Genomic DNA, 18,232 nt, shown 5'->3' on the forward strand with positions numbered 1-18,232 from the left:
GTGTCGCAATGAAATTAGTGATAACGCCCATTCATGCCCAATTATGTGTATTTATGCTACGCGCACATTAGTGAACGGGATAATACCGTGAGTCCTGCTTTAGTTATAGCTCTGCCCGTTCCGGAAGTGAAACTCATCGAAGCTCATTTTAAACAGGCTAGGAAAATGATAGCAAAGAGAGAAAAAAGGGGGGAAGGGAGAGGGAGGGGCGCTGAAAAGGCACGGCGATCAGCCAGACAAACGTCGGATCTTCCACACGAGTAATAAATATATGAAAAGGTAAGGAGAGGAGAGAATACTGCGCGCATGGGGGGGGGGGGGGGGGGTCCGTAGCGCACCACAACCGGTCATTCGAATCTGCCTATAATTCATCTATGTTGCAGAAGTGGTTGTGGCGCGGCTTTCTATGTGAACAAAATCACATGCACCGGAACACGACATTTCCGCACCCAGACTAAAAGAAACACATACCCTCGCACCCGGGCGACTAGCCGATGAGCCGCCATTTTTGTTCTAGGCTGCCGAAGTGCACGAATGTCGGAGCCAGTAGACATGGCCAGCGTCAGCTGTAGGGCTCCAAAGTGCAGAAATGTACACGTCCAGCCCGCTTCAAAATACAAGAAGTTACCCGGGAGGTATTGCGTCGTGTTCGAATGCGAAAACAACCAGCGTAAGAGGAGTAGGTTACATCAATGTATCCGACAAGCACAACAGACGTCGGAAGTGGTGCCGGTGCACAACAAAATGCCGAACGATATCTACATGTTATCTTGCATCATGCTGCAGGAAAAAAAAAAAAAAAAGCTCTTCGTCACCCGTTTCCTTAAGCCGTTGTCAAAAACAGAAAAAAATCCGCCTTTTTGTTCAGTGTTGTACTTTCGCACGCAGGAACAATTCGCCAACAACCGGCACACCGACCATTGTGCATAGTTGGCTCTCGTGACTGGGCAGTCAGGCATCAAATGTTTTCACGTGCCAACACTTGCGAACTTGACCGCTGAATGCCTGACACCCACTGCTGCTTCTACATAGCTATGCGCTTTTGGCGAGACGGACCCCTTGTGTTCCCATACAGAGGGACCAACACGGCTCGCGGCCGTCGGAGGGGCCGAAATGGTGACACGGGGGGGAAGTCGTGCGCTGGGGCGCGCGTGCTCCCGAGCTGTAATACACGAAGCGTGCCGCGTACATGGACAGGTTGCAACAGCGCCCGTGCCTTGGCTCCGGAGACGCGAGCGTCTAGACGCCAGGCCGCTATCGTCTGCCTCCCACGCGCCGCGTCCCGCTAAGTTGGCGCAATTGTCGAGGCAGCGAAACCGAGTTATTCGCAGTGCAAGGAGCACTGCTGGCAGCTTTCCCTTCGCGGGTACACACGCGATCTCAGTAAGGACTCGGAAAACCCAGACTCGGGAGGGACCCGCGCGCACTCCGGAATTAACCGTGCGGCCAGCAGTAGCAGTGCCGGAGGATGGGGAGAGAAAAAGGGGCTCCGTAACCGCTGTTTGATTCCTACCGTTGACTGGTGGGAGAAACTGGCGGTGGTCACCACACGTAAACGGCTCGAGAGAGGTCCCGCGCGTTCGAGCAAGTTGGGGCAAAAGACGACTGGGATTCTGCCGCGTACATTCCCCACAATTGTCGCTTACCCTGCCTCGACCTGTCGTTACGACTGCAGCACCCGCCAAATCCTTCACGATGTGACGCAACAATACTGTGTCGGCTGTGAGTCGGAGAGAAAGAGAGAGAACATCTTCATTGAGAAGTCGGAGTAGCTGTTTCTTTAGAACAGCATTCTTTTGGCCCAATGGATGAGGTACATTTAGAAAAGATTGAATCGCAAACACGGGACCATAAGGAGTGAGTAACAACTGTATTAATCGAAGGGATGAGTGATAAGGGAGGCTAAGTTACTATGTAGGCTTCCAGGCTGTGCTTCCTCGTGTCAGACCACAAGGAAGACAATGCACGGACGGAGCTATACTAACAACTATGGCATTGATTTAGTCGTTAACGACCGTTGTTAGTAGCCCCTATACCATACGCATCGCCTTCATTGAGGTCCCGTAATTTGCACTTCAACCTTCACTAATTACTGATATTGCACTTCAATGGCTGACTCTCCCATGCTCTCCTATAGAGCCGATGTGAGGACGCTGTCGAGCACCTCCTCTGCTCGCTTCGACTAGCAGCGCCAAACTCGCCCACACTCTTTGAGCAGGGTCATCTCACATCACTAGCAAAATTACAGCATTAAGGATCACGCGTTTTGGTCTCAAATTTTATGACGTCATACCTAACGAACAGAAAGCTAACTGTGGGACTAAATTTTCAGATATAGAATCTATGAAAGCGAGCGTCCCTCTGGGGCATTCGACCCTTGTTATTCAACATGTTTCATTCATAATCTATGAAGGCGACACAAGTATATTTATAAATTCCGATAGCCTTGACAATCTTTCTGCTAGCGCAAATGTTGTTCTCGATCAAATAATTGAATTGAATTCTGGGGTTTTACGTGCCAAAACGACGATTTGATTATGAGACACGCCGTAGCGGGGAATTCCGGATTAATTCCGGAACACCAAGGGATACTTAGCGTGCCCCCAATCCACGGGACACGGCGCTTTTGCATTTCGCACCCATCGAAATCCGGCCGCCGCGGTCGGGATTTACTCCTGCGACCTCTTTTAGCAGTCTCGATCAGTTAAATAACTGGAGCACAGCAAAATCACTGCAAATCAATACTAAAAAGACAAACGCAATTTGTTTACGTCATACAAGAAGCATATACACTGTCACTTTAACCTTGAGATCAGTCTAAATAAAATTGAATTAGTGTCAGAAACTATAAAGTTCTTGGCGTAACTATCAATTAGCACTTACTCTAGAATTCTCAAACTAAGCATATTCTTCGTAATCTTGCTAGAGTAGTTGGGATGCTGTGTAACCGCCTACATAAGGGATTCAGGCTTTTAGTGTACAGTTCACTTTTTTCCGTCCAAGTAAATTACTACTCGTTAGTGTGACGTACGACGTCGCACACAAACACAGGTAGGATTCACAGATTACAGAAGAAAGCTCTCCAACGAATTGCAAACGTTCCCTGGGATTGATCTATTCTTCAGGTACAGCTGATGTTACTTTTTGAGTTCTACAAGCACACACTATTACTCCATTATAAAATGAATTTAAACTACAAGGGCGAATCGGAAGATATTTGCCCCTATATTTCTTTAGCCAAATTACTGCTGTAAATGCGAAGTCAACATATCCATTCCCAGCGGTGGACCTTTCTTGGACCGGTCCGGCCTTACATACCGAAAGCTCCGCGGCATGGCGCTGCTGTCAGTTGTTGAAGATGACGGTTGTGCTTCACACGTCCACGGCGTACGAACAGCGAAGTGTGATTCGTTTTCTCTGGAGCAAGGGACGAACGCCCATCGAAATCCACGGGGAGATGCAGCCCATGTATGGGGAAAGGCGTCTCGTTTTGAGAAGTGTAAGGTGTTGGTGTTATGAGTTCGCAAAAGGCCGCGAAGACTTGCACGACAATGAGCGTTAGGGGAGGCCGCGTGCGTCGCTGACTGACGACATGGCCCAGGGGCATCTCAAATTTAGTGCTGCGATGGGACAAATGGTCTAAACCGATGTGGGGACTATGTGGAAACATTGTGCAAGGTGCGCAGAACAGTACGCCATATTTGTAATAACCTGTACGTACCTTATTTTGGCTAATAAAATATAGGGGCAAAGACTTTCTGATTCGCCCTCGTATAATAACACGTCATTTATGTCACTGTGCAGCCAAAGGAGTACTCTAGAAAAAAGTGTACAGTTTCCGGAGCAAAACAACCTGGCTAGTACCTTTCTGTAGGACAAAGCATGGCTATAATAGCAGAGAACATAAATTAGGCAGACTTTTCATTCATTCATTCATTCATTCATTCATTCATTATTTGGTAATTTATCTGTGGTTTCATACTGTAAATAAACTCTTTGGCAGGGTTATTATGGGAATGGGGTTTTCAAAGTAAAATACACATAAACAACAATAATTGGCACGGACAATGAATAAATTTGGGCAAAGTTCAAACAAAGAAGAAGGAATATAGAGATGCACAATCCATAGTTCTTGTAGTTCACATAATTCATATATAAACAGTTTTCCGAATTAGAGAATAAGTGCAACAGTGAGCTCAAATACAATAATGAGCAGCGTGCCATTATGAAAGAATTAGGAAGAATTAATGTTTGTGGTATAAATGTGCTCGCGATGAGAAAAAGTGATCCCAAATTTTATTTTATAAGCAGTTGTGTTAGCTTTGTTAATACATTACCATGTGCCCCGGCTTACTTGTACTGAATTGGTAAAGTGTGGCCCATTTTTCACTCTTCCCTTCATTTTACTATGTCTGCTCTTTACCTTGTCCACATTTCTTTTTCTTTTTTGCATTCCACAAGCGAAGATTTTTGCATCCTCGTTAGTGTCGAAATTTTCATGCATTGTATGATGTTTTACTACTTATAGCTACCACTCTCGCGCCGCCGTTGACTGTCTGCAAAGGCACAAGGATCCCCCGTCAACCTGTAGATGGACAAGGCTTTTTGTCCCTGTTCTCTGCATTTCTGATGTACGAAGTGCAGGAATAAATATGAATTGTCCTTATGGGCACCTGATAGGCCTCTTCTGCCTCTTATCGCTTTCGCCCCCGATTCACACGTGACGGGTAGCTGAGTGAGCCCTTTCTGTCTACTACGTGCGCCGAATTGGTGCGATGGTCAACGTCAAATTTTGTGGACATGCTGCTGGTGCTGCACCAGGTGTCCTTGAAAAGGTGAGTATCTTGCTAAAAAAAAAGAAAAACCGCCAATTTCGACGAACCTTTGTGATTATTACCGAGAGCGGCAATAGTCAGTAGCATAGTACCAATATGATGACGAAACTTTAGTGACAGCGTAGGATCAGGATAAGCACATGGACAAGGGCGTCGCGACTTCAAACAAGGACCTGGCCAAATGCTGCGCGTACGTGTAGGAATGTAATCAGCAGCGTTCGCTGGCCGAAACGAACAGCGACTGATTGACGCGGCCTACTGACTTTTATGCAGCCATTTTTCTTTCCTTCATTGAAGTTCTGCCTCGCCCGTGGCCTTCTGACAGACGGGCGTGACGAATAGCGAGACGAGCTCTTTTGTACGGAGTTGCGAATTCTCTCGTCAAGAGCATTTCACGTCCGAGCGCAATGGATAGCGGTGACAGATTGTTTTCCAGGTACGAGTAACTGACGTTTCGCAATTACAACGCACCCACGCGTAACTAGAGCTGCACTATTTTAGAGTATAGCGCGCCCACCGGACACTTTTTGAAGCGAACTCTGACACTGGGGGCAACGCGTTCCTGACGTAGGCCTCCGTGTCTGGTGGCTCTGTGGAAACGCGGCAAACGCGCGAAACGCGAGAGCGAAAACCTGGACTGGCAAACATGGAGAAGTTGACAGCCCGCTGAGCCTGCCGCCAGCGACCGCTCGCCGCGCCGCTGTTGTGGAAGAGTTGGATTTCAAGGATGTTCCCATCATCCGTCAAAGCGAGCGTTCGCAGGATTGCGTCTCCAGCGTCGGCCGGCCAGCCGACGGTGCGTGTCGCTCCGCGGCGGGCCGGATTACAATTGGGCGCTCCTTCTGCGCGGCAGCGGAAGACGGCAGCGAGACTGAGAAGAGGCCTAATGAGGGCGCGATTCCCAGGACGCGGGCTATGGTGCGCCCAAAGAGATCGGTGGTGGATTAGCAGGTGTCTCCGACAATCGCTCATACATACGCGACATTAAGCATAGCGAAACACGTTCATAAAGTGGGCACGTTATATGGTACAGCGCCCTGCTGACCGCGACGAAAAATATAGAATCGAGAACGCGTCGGGTTGAAGTTGGTTAAAGCTGCGTCTCACTCGTAAACTGCAGTCCGATACTGAGCGTGCTACTGCGAGAATCAATCGCAGGAGTAGCGCACGCACGTGAGTTGCCTTGAAGAAAATTAATAAACAGTGAATAATTAAGTGCTGTTTAAGAGTTAAGCAAAGCGTGTCGACGTTCTTCGAAGAACACACCCACCACACCAATAATATTTCTCTGTGAAATTTCAAAGTGATGCTCTGCTTCGTTAGGCGTCGGTCATCCGAAAAACCGAGCTGTCCTTGCTTCTGGCAACTATGAACTGAGCATGTGAGACGTGCCTCCGGATTACACAAGGATATGGTGAAGCAAGACTCGCTGAAAGCACGGGTGATAAAGTGCGTTCAATGACGACTAGTTGAGTCGGAAGGTTCCGCAAGGGCAGAGCAACTAGCAGCGCGCACGTCAGCAATTAGTTTGGTCACGCTCGGCGCACCTGTTGAGTAACGGCTAACCACTTCACAGAGGCCAGTGATAAACGAAACACGATTGAAGACCAAGCTGTGAATCTGGTGTATTCAGGCACTGCTCGTGTCTGATTAAATTGTAATGCGCTGTGCTTATGCCTTCACATTCTCAGCCTGAATAAATTGCTTGCCCTGCTAGCAAAACTTGTAACAGTAAAAATGCGACGAACGGTTCTTGTATAAGTAGTGTTCTTACACAACACAGTTGAGCAGACTTTGTTTGGTGACCGATTCAGCTAAGGCGTATAAAGAGATAGAGCAAGAGGGAAAGTACGCTTAAGAGGATAACGGGCATTAAGTGTACTGCCTCTGGTTGCATATGATACAAAACAGAAACTACAAACAAGGGCCAAAGAGTACACAAATCGTGCAGCTGATTCCAAGAACAGCGCACTCTGAAACATGTTTTTCTTCCATTTTTTTATAGTGCTAACTATAATCAACATTATACACCTTCCCTTCGCTGCGATTTTCTGCTTTCAATGCAATACGCCTCACGCAAAGGGAAACCTTCTTTCGTACTCTACTTTTTCTTACGTGCGGCACACACTGGGCCAAACCCAAGCATTCTTCTTTGCATCAGCTTCTGAAATCAAAATAAACGATATGCTTGCCATTGAACATCCATGATGGACAGCAGGCGTTTCTCGTTCTTTATATTTGATTTGTCCTTGCAGTGCTCCGCGCGGTCCAACTTGGACGCATAACCAGCGCTGTGGCACCTATCGAACATGCACGTGAACGTCAGGGTACTGTAGCGTTGTGGCGGCATCGGCGCTGCTCGGCGCGAAACAATGCGAGGAGCGAAACACTTTCCGTGTGGCAACGTACTCAGTAAGAGAGGGTTGGGATTCTTGACCGTCGTAGCTGAACTTCAGAGCACAGCGGATACACATCTCTCACGATATTTGTATGCCATACATATTTAAACACTCCATTTCACAGGTGATAGTCTTGGCATGCAACACAATTTTGTCGTAGTGAAGCACGTGGACGTGGAGAGTAATCAAAGAGAGGCAACGGTAAGCGACGGGAGGGAAGGAAAAAGAGTATACCAAAGGAGATACGGCCCAAACTGGAGTTCGACGCCTATAAGAGGATACGATTCTTGATAGAAATGTAGTGAAATGCAGGTGTTAAACCTACAGTTTACAATTAATATTATGTATGCAAAAATCCTATCGGGCTCTTTTGTGATTGAAATGCTTCCAAACATCTTTTATCGCGTCGTAATTTATCGCCTTGTTGTAAGCGCAGACGCTGTCGAAACGAAAAGTCAACCGCAGAAACATTGATGACGAAATGGGAGAAATTTCGCTGTAGACGCCTGCCATCCTTTAACGATCCAGTCGAGAAATGTCTGAATTTTTTTTTTTTTTCATTTTTCCCGCTTGCTGCACTGAAGAACGGTGGCCACTCTGCCCGAACGCTCACAAAACGACGAGCAGCTGTGTGCGAGGACTCGCCAGAACAGGGCGTGCGCACACGCCACGCACTCGCCCGTGCATGATGGCGCACGGATGCTCGCTCGCATCGGCGGATGCGCGTGGCCGAACACGTACTACGCGGAGGCCCATTAAAACAAGCACCGCGGTGCGCGCATAATTTCGCACTTGTCGTCGTCGTCGCCGCTGCCTAATGGCCAGGCGCGAAAGGCGTCCTTCACGGAGCGCATGCATTGAGCGTGCGCGCGCAGCGCAGGCACGCGAGATTTCCTCCCGGAGGCTGCGCGGATATATATTCGCGGCAGTGGCGTTCGAGAGGGCGCAATTTCCTGCCCCTCTTAAGAGCAGATGCGTCACCCGTCGCTTGGACGAGCGTCCCCGTATGGGCTCGCTGTTGCGTCGCGTTTATGAATACAAAGGCACGTGACGATGATCTGGGCAGCGCGCCTGCGAGCGTAAGAAGGCGTTCAGACTGAAAGCAGAGCTGCAAAATTAATAAGGCTGGCGGTGCGCATGATTGATTAGTAGTAGGAACCAGAACGTGCACGCCACACTGAAGAAAACCTACGTGCAAAAAGCACTAGGCACACCACGTGCAGCTGAAATCTCAGCCAACAGGAGTTTCTACGTTCCGCTCAGTTCGGAATGCAGCCGCCGAAGACGGGAACCGAATCCGTGACTTCGCACTCAGCATTAGAGCGGCATAGCCAACAATCAAGCCACTGCGTCAGCTCACCACTGCAGGAAATAACCCAGGCGCCTGGGTTAAGGAAGTTCGTATAGTACAATATATCAGCTTCCGGAGGCCTCTAAACTCTGTCGAGGAAACCAAATTGTTGTACGTCTCCTTAAGCTTCATCGTGACCATTGTTGTTGCTGAACCAGTTGTAATTGCCTGGGCCGGGACAGGCGTCCCCAGCTAATCAGTAATACAGCAACAGACGAAATGGCACTTGCAGAATTCCCGCCACCCCCTTATGCACTACTCACGTGGCCCTGGTCGCTGCGATCGAGAACGCTTACTCATCATTGATCCAAATGTCCGACAGCGCGAGTTACAACGCACGTGGCTTCAATGGAATCATGTAACACCTAGTATGCAATTGCCGTTCGTGTGTCGAAACCTGGGCTTCTTCAACGCAACGCCCATAGGTAGATGGCAGACGTTTCTCTGAGAGCAACATCTTTGCGACCAACACCAAGAAAGCTCCAACTCCAGGAAAACCTCCAACTGCTATCGCTGTAAAATGTTATGGCGGAGCAACCAAGGTTAGTGTTCTTGTGTCCGTGGTCATTTCATGTTTTCAACGAACTTATTCGCGTTCACGGATACCTCAAAGACGCAAAATTGATGTTACAAGGACTAAATTTTAAAGGCGAATGTTTGGTACGTTTATCCTTGTTCACTGCACCTATCCCCGCTGCCGCTAAGTTATTTCTCTTCGCCATTCTCCTCTGTCAGGTCGTCGCTGTGGTCTCGCGATTCCGAAGAACTTCCCGTGAAGATCTATGACGGAACTTATGCCACCAGTACGCACATGCGCGGATAGTTGTGCTTCTTGTCGATTCGCACATCGGGATCATCGTGAAGTGTCGCGGACTCGGACACTAAACTCACATGTTTTTTTTTCTTGTTTGTAGGAAAATGACGTGGTAGGACACTTTAGGGCCGGCTATCCTGCGTTCACTTATGGCGTTGAAAGCAAGTAGTCCTGTATACAATCATCATCATCATCATCATCATTCTACATTTACGTCCAGTGGAAAACGAACGCCTCTCCCAGCGATCTCCGATTTCCTCTGTCTTGTGCTAGCTGATTCCAACTTGCACCTGCGAATTTGCTCATTTCGTCACCTCACGTGCGCGGGGGGAATGTGATGAGGGATTGAAAGAAAGTCAACGGACATGAGAATACGCTTATAACCACCCTGTGCCTATACTACTGGGCATGTGAACTTCTTTTTTTATCCCCCTTAACCTTTCTACCCGTGCAGGTAGCCAATCAACCGGAACTACCTCTGGTTAACATCCCTGCCTTTCGATGCATCCTTTTCTCTCTTTTTATCACATTTTGGTTTTGCCTTCTGCTTCGTCCTAATAAATAAAAAAGTACACCCAGACATAATAGCATTAAACTGATGCTTGAAGAAAAGAAATGAGCGCTATAAAGAAGCGGACTAAAAAAGATCACGCGCTCATTTCATTTCTTCAAGTATGTTAAACCAACTCGCCCGCATCAAGCTTCTGCTGCATTAAACTGATCTTCATTCATGGCGCGTTGTTAACAATGTGACTTCACTTAAACTAATTTGCGCAAGCCTTCTGGACTCCAAAACGGCAACGCAGAAACACAGTTACGCGCATCGCCTCAGATGCGGCTGCGGTGGCCGTGACCGCACACTAGCGCAGCAACGAGGCGCCCGCCTTGCACCGCGCCTAAGCATCGTGTAAGCGCATTATGTCGGAAAGTGCTCCGGATTGCGCCTCATACAGAGTCGCTCGCATGGTCCTGTGAAAAAGTGTGGACGCTGTTCCAAAGCTCCTTGACAGAGCGTTCATGAGGATAAATGAGGCGACCTGAAAGCTTGTACACAAGGACACGCCTGTAAGGAGGCACAGTTCATCGAGCAGAAGGTCAAGCCCGGCTTTATGAAGGGCAACAAGATGAACGTAGCGCGAAACAGCATCCTGTGATCAGCCGAACACTATAAGAAGACATCCCGCAGTGGATGCGAGGCTCTGTCGACTGGTATGTCGTTCCCGCAGGCACCCGTGCGGGTGCGCGTGCGTTGTCTTTAGCAACGATTAAACTGAAAGAAAACTACGTGGTATGAGGACATGGGCTTATATAGTTGGTTTTTACTCACACTCACAGTGCTCAATCAAAGGCAATCACTCTCCAATGCATTGGGATGACTGGAAGAGCGTCCAATGCCCATGCAGACGCTACACGAACACCGATACTAATGTCACCGGGCGCCGGACCGCAGGTCAGTGAAGCCGTTTTTCGTGCTTCTGGAGGGCAACTGGACCAGGCGGACGCCTTTGGTGGTGTAGCGAGGTCCGCACGTGTGAGCCCGTTCATCATGCCTTCCCTTCATAGTCACCTGCTTCCCTCTCCCGTATGGGGTAGTCGACCGACGTCGTTCTAATTCATGGTGATCGAACACCTTTGCATTCTCTTTTTCTTTTTCGCCTTCCCGTTCTCTCGAGCGCGCGCGTAAGGAGTAGCCCAGAAAAAATTTCGTTTGCAATAAATAAATAAATAAATAAATAAATAAATAAATAAATAAATAAATAATATAGTTGATAACGTCGGTCGCTGAGACTTTATGAGAAATAGCACTTTAAGACTTGAAGACAAATACAGGTAGCCAATCCTACGTGGTTTAGATAATGTTCTCGTAGAAGCAGCGTAGCCAGGACATCGTTTCGGCTATTGTTAACGCTGGTGCTGATCTTAATACGTAGGTGCCTTCCGCCGGCTCTTAACCTAACAAGATTGCTACATTTCCTGGGGTTATTCACTTAATAAACTAATTTTTGAAGCCGATAACACTAAAACTATGAGCGTCGACACGGGGACTCCTCAAGCTGCGAGTTTAGTGTGGTATCATTAAAGAAATCTACCACGGCCCCTTATTACTGCCCTACCTGCACACAGCATGCGGGACAAATGACAGTTTCGCGTGCAGCGGTGGCAACTACCAGAGATGACCGCGCTCGCGCACTTGAAGCCCGTTCATGACGCCACTAGCTTGGCGGTATAAGGAACACAACTTTGTATTTATACGAGTGCATGGCACTTGAAGGGACTGCGAGCGAAAAATAAACCGACACACATAACGACAGGCTCCGGCGTAGCTCGTAAGCAGATTCTCCGTTGGAAGCTGCGCGAGGCTGAGCCTTGCGCGCAGCTTACGTCGCACTGTTCTGTTAGTGTACCGGACACCGTCAAAATAGTTGGGCGGTTTACGGTGCCGGCGTTAGGCATTGTTGTCCGAATAACATCTATCACGCCTGTGCGCATGCGTAGCGAGGTGTGTTGACCAATTTCTCCTGTGTCGCTTTCTTAATACAATTCTCTCTCTTTTTTTCTTTTTCTGCAGGAGCTTTCCCCCGGAGTGTCTTGGGAAAGCAGCTGTGCGAGCCCGGTGATCGAGAGCGGCACGGCCCTTTCTCCCAAACCGAACGTGCGCGCACAGAAGGCGGAACATGCAATTCGCGCAAGCATTCCGCGAAGAACAATGGGAGTCAACAGACACGGCACCGAAGGAAGGAAATGCAGCATGCAAGGCTCAGAAGACGAGGACAATGACTTCTGCAACCCGCCTGTGGGTGATGGCGGCGAGCTGGGACGCTTTCGAACGCGGCGGTTGTAGCGTCCCGCTTCGATGAAGCAAGCACCGAACGATGTTTGCGCTATCCGAAGACGAGCGAAGGAGATTCCTTAATGGAAGTCGCGGCAGTCTGCCTGGCCTAGAGCTCCGCCTGGATAAGCGACACGTGCCCATTCAAAAGAATGCCGGAAATTGTCATCTTGGCCACTGGGCTAACATGCTACATCGCAGTAAAGAACGTAAGCGAATGCAGCGTGGTGTACGTTCATCAATATTAGTTATTTATTTATTTATTTATTTAGAAATACTGTCAACCCTCAGTTGAGGGTGATAACAGGGAGGGATGTTACATATACGTTCGTACAAGACAGCCAGATACAAAAGAAATATGCACATGCACTACAGTGTCCTGCGGATACAATACAAGATACGATATACAGACTATAAGACATGTATTCAAATGTTCAACCAGCTGCCGCACGCACACAAACAGAAAAAAAGGAAAAAGAGAAAAAAAGGAAAGAAAAACACTTTACAATATCCACGTGGTACAGTTTTAGTAAAGAACCTTGATTGCATTTGTAAACAATGCAGTATCAGAACTGCGAACAATTTCTGCAGGCAGCTTGTTCCACAGCTCTATTGACTGTGGGAAGAACGAACAACGAAAGGCATTGGTTCGGGACAAGTACGGTTGAATAGCTGCACTATGATTTAAGCGGGAGCTCAGTCTGCCTGGAGGTTTTAAATACAAATCTTTATTAATTTTTAGTTCGCCGTGAATTATTTGAAATAACGTTTTTACTCTCTGCTTCTTGCACCTATCTTCCAATAATTCAAGACCGCAAGACTTTAACATCGCCGCAACTGAGTCTGTCCTTCTATATTTCGAACAAATATAGCGCGCCGCCCGGCGTTGCACCTTCTCTATTTTGGCCCACAATACCTTTTGATGTTTGATGTTTGTTTTGAGTTAAACCGCTTATTCGCGATTATGGCAGAGTACTTGACGCCAAAGTCTGCGAATAATGTCTAGAAAATACTTAAGCTACATAAATAACTTGCATAGCCCTTACATCAAGAAAAAAATTATATACTGGGATAACTAAAATATCGCCCTCCTTGCGAAATAAATCCTTAGATATTACCATTATGATCGCAAGGACATTTAAATGTGATCTCCGGTTCTGATTATGGCTCGAGCATGGCATAGTGGAGTCTGTCTCTCTGTTTACACTGATCACTAATTTCCTTCCATCACTTTATTAAAACAAATTGAGATGGCGCAAGACATGCTACGGTAAAACTGTACAGAGGAAGCCAGGCGACGTGCGTCCCGAATGGCAAGCGCTTCGGCACCGAAAGCCGCTCTTGGTCGCGCATCTAGAAGGGCGTCACCGAAGAGAAACATATCGCTGATACGATCGTTCATTTCGACGACGCCGTGGGCTCACAGGCGACCTCTGCGGACGCTTTATCTCTTCACGTTACCGAGCGACGCCAGAGTCCTGCCGCACATATCGAAAGTGGTGGCCTCTTCCACGGGCAAGGCGCCGCTTCGGCGCTCGCTCTCATGCCCGGCCGGGCCCTTCCTTGCAACAGTGTGTCTACAACGCTTATGATTCACGTGCGGTCGTCGGCCACCGCAGCTACGAGTGGCTCCCCCTTGGTGTACTCATGGATACACGCTTGCGCTGTAGAAAAACATACCTGTTTTTCCAACGTGTTTCATTGAAGTCTCTTTGAAGTTTGCGTGAACCACCGCTTACTTAAGTTTCGCTTCATGAAAACAGGCGGAATATGGCGCCACGTACACGCCAACAAAGTCAGAATAAATAAATAATGGTAATAAATAAATAAATAAATAAATAAATAAATAAATAAATAAATAAATAAAGTTGTTGGGACAGGAATAATCGCAGTTGGACGAGAAACCCGAGACAGACAGATACGGTGTGGCCGCAGAGCGCCAGACAGGGAAGGGGACAAGAAAATAAATGAAAACCTAAACAGTGAAGAAGGGGGCCGAATACGTGCAGGGGTTAGAGAAAGAGAGAGAGTGCACGAGTGCGCAAAAACAAGAAGCCCTATATTTATCCATCCCGCGAGCCTTCGATTCGCAGCCGTGTGAGCGGACGACGTTCACCCGCGCAAGCCACACACGGTCTGCCTCAAGCCTCCCCCCCTCCTACCCCCAACCCCCTTTTCTTCTTTCTTCTCCGCTGTGCCGCTCTTTGTCCCGTGCCCACAGAAGGCTTCGCCGGGCCTACACGTATGGAGGAAGAGATGAAAGGCTCCGGCATTGTTTTTTTGTTTCACTATCACCGCTGAAGCTTGCGTGATGCGAATCCATTTCTCTTTTTTTGCTCCACATGCGTCCGTTCGCGGTCCCTATTCCTGTCCTCGTCCACGCCGGCAGCCTCACCACGTGCGCACCCTCGCGACGTCGCGCGGACGGCCGCACTGTAGCCTGCAGCCCACCTCCTAAACCCCCCTCCCCTGTAAGCCCACTCCCGTTTTCCTGCCACCCCGTGTACTCCCATCTTTTGTTTACCCAGTCGTAAAGCCCCCTGCCGCCAGAAACGCACGAGAACGTCCCGCTCCAAGTCGCGGCGGCAGCGGCGCGGGAACTAGCCGCGGGCTCGAGCCCATCGCTCGGCCTCCGGAGACGGGCCGTCTCTCGCTGGTCTGCGCTGTCGGCGCGTAGGACAGGCGAGGCCCCGATCTCGCTTATACGAACAAGCGCACGAGCTGCGGCTGTGCTCGCGCGCTTTCCGTGTTTGAGTCGGCCGTGTGTGCGAGCGGGAAAGCCTCTGCGGTTTTCCTCCGCCGTAGAAGCGACGTACGTGTAAGCACATAAACACACGTGCGCACAGAAACGGAGGACGGGAATAGATGCAGCGTGTACGGAAATTTCGTACTGAACATATGTTTGTGGACTTGCGCGAAAGTTAACGAAAAAGAAAAAAAGAAAGAAAGAATCGAAAAGGAGACATAGATCTCGCTTGGTTCAAAGTGCCCGATTGAGTGACTTGTTAGGTTCTATCATCATCATCGTCAGCAGCAGCAGGGTTACCAGCATCATCATCCCTATCACCAACACGCATTTTATGTCCACTGCAGGACGAAGGCACCTCTCATCGACATCCAATTACCTATGTCTTGCGCCAGCTGACATTGTCCCATGCCTAAGAGCCTGATAGACTATTGATTTTCCCTTTGCCCAGTGTAGGGTAGCCAACCGGGCTCAGTCCTGCTTAACCTCCCTACCTTTCATTTATCATTTGCTCTCTCTCTCTCTGCTTGTCCGCCCATAATATATAATTATAGGCGCGAAGTTATGCTCATCCGCATGTACTCACACGCATGGACTTCACACCTTCTTCCCTCCCTCTCCTTTCTTTCCTTCCCTTAAACCCATTCCCCTGTGTAGGGTAAAATACCGGACGTGCGTCTGGTTCACCTCCCTACTTTTCCTTCCTTTTCACTCTCCTCCTCCTCCTCCTGCTTGTCTGCACTACGTATTACGTGGCCTGCCCAACGTCATTTCTTCCTGTCTATGCTATTGTGAAGCCCCTTCATAGGACTATCGCGGCCAAATACTCACAAAGCCGCCAATGGTCGCGCAGCTATAGGTTTTGTACTGATCTCGGCTTGCTGCACTACTTATACCGATCAATGCTAAGCGGAGCGAGAAACTGGAGGGAAGGCCAGAACAGAGGACTGCCAGGCAGAGGATCGAACACCTACAAAATATACAAAAACAAAAACAAACGAGAAAGACGAAACAATATAAAGAGAGAGAGAGAAAGGGTGCACAACGAGACCTTTCGAGACTGCTGGAATATATGCTCCGTTCAGAACAACATTCATTTGGGCTAGATGGTGCGTACTTGAACCAGGTTGGAACAGCGCCAACTAAGACAATCACGAAAGGGAGAACGACACAGGACAAGCGCTTGTCCTGTGTCCTTCTCCCTCTCGTAATCGTCTTAATTGGCGCTGTTCCTTCCTTGTTCAATATGTTCCATTTTACTTTGAACTGAATAATTTCCCAGATCTTTTTTTTTTTTTTCACTTGGCGAAACACAGAGGCCGAGATATGAACCGTCCCCGATCTTTCCGAGCAGCTAAGAGAAAGCACGGTGGCGCTGGGAGCATACGCGCGCTCGTACTCCAATCCGGCCGTAGCACATTCCAATCGTGACATGGAGTCGGTTAAGACTAGCTTGCGCACCCCCCGTGGCAGCCACTTACGATGTCAACAAAACTACATTTACGGCATATTCTGTCGCTCACGTCCTTCTTTCATGGCCTTGTTTTCATTCTTTGTAGTGATATATCACACCAGTATAAAGAGTGAGTGCCGTCGCAGAACTTGGCCTGTTCTCGTTCCTTTTACACGAACACATGATAAAACGGAATCGTATAGTATTTGTGGCTTCGAACAGAGAAATACAGGGAAACGCTGCTGTACCAGGTGAAGTTGCTGGGGAACTCAAGATAATTAAGTTTTCCTAATGTCTCAAAGATAATGAAGAAGAAAACGGATGGCACCTCACTGCGCTATTACAGCCTTATCGATGCTTACAACAAAGGACGCATCCTGCCTTTTCTTTTTCTTCTTTTTTTTTTTAACAAGTGAGTTTGTGCGCGCTTCCCGGCATTATTATTATTATTATTTGTTTTGAACACATATACACATATATACAGTTAACAGGAAAGGGAAGGCGAGGAGCAGGCTGGCAACTGCCACCGGAAGGGGCACAACGCCTGCCTACTCTTCTGAAGGGAGGTGAGAGCAACACAGAAATGGAAGATAGGAAGGAAGGGAGGAAAGAGGAAAGGAAGAGCAACAGGACAAATCTAAAGACTAAAGTAGAACACAGTACACTAGCACGTTGTTCCGCCGAGTTTCGACTCTGCAGCCGGAATTAAAGTGACGCCGCATCGAACAGCCTCCACAATTATCAATCACATCCATGGCTAGTTTGCTACGCGGCTAATTGTGCGCTCCACGATGAGACGCCAAGTATAGCTGCGCGCAATCACCGTTTCACTGGTAGTCGGTTCACAATATACACTACAAGGTGTTTGAACCCGCCACTTCCCATCTTCGAAGGAAGAAGCGTTAGGGCACAGTACAGATCACACACAGTAGGGCCGGTCACTGAAGGTCACGCTACTACAGAATGTTGAACGTTCACGCTACAAACGTGAACTCAAGTTAGTTAGCTCCAGAAAGGTTAGGGCGCGATGGGCCTGATCACGTTTAGATGCACAACCACTGGGGTATAAGCATTCCTCGAGTGTCGCACGGCAGCAGGGAATGGGAAATAACGCGTATAACAACAGAAGCATAGAAAGAAATTAAGTTTTTAATAGCAGTTTTATCCTTCTAACCAAAAACAAGCGTTTCTCGTAACTAAGAAACTACTATTTTTCTGTGCCAAAGCTACACCCTGCACAGCACATTATGCATGGCGCGACTTCTGCTCTTCTCGAGAGGATCAAACTGTATAGATTCGGAGACCTTGGCGCTCGCGCTAGAAGCGATCGTCTTTCCTGCGTTGTGTCGTGTAGCCTGCGATGTGCTTCTTATTTCTTAATTCCTAAGACAATGGACGCAGCAATCAAAAGACGGGAGCTCGCCCAACGTGCGATTCCGTGTTATCGTAGCCCTTTGACTCGTGTTTATCTCACCGTCACTACAGAAGAACCTCTGCACTTGGGTGCGGCTGCGGTGGAATGGAAGTAGGAAAACCATGTACGTGACCGCATCATGGTTTGCGTATGACGCTACTGAAGGAACATTAGCGTGAAGTGCTTCTTGTTAGCTTCAGTCAAATCTCGTCCGAACTAACGGTAACACAGTAACTGTGAGAAACCAGACAATCACGGGGGGCGGGGGGGGGGGGGGGCGGAGGGAGGTGGGGATCTGCGAACATCACTTCGCAGGTATATGAGCCACGCGGCTGCCCCACCTCTGTCTAGCACGTATAATCGCATGCCGGTTATTTCGCCCGCGAAGGA

General features: G+C 48.5%; 1 protein-coding gene across 9 annotated transcripts in view; it reads right to left on the reverse strand.

Annotated features, from left to right (window-relative positions):
• Window positions 1–18,232, reverse strand: part of by (focal adhesion protein tensin) — a 392,943-nt gene that overhangs the window by 228,072 nt on the left and 146,639 nt on the right. The window lies entirely within an intron of this gene.

Source organism: Dermacentor variabilis, chromosome 2 (assembly GCF_050947875.1).
Source record: "Dermacentor variabilis isolate Ectoservices chromosome 2, ASM5094787v1, whole genome shotgun sequence".
Taxonomy (NCBI): Eukaryota; Metazoa; Arthropoda; class Arachnida; order Ixodida; family Ixodidae; genus Dermacentor; species Dermacentor variabilis.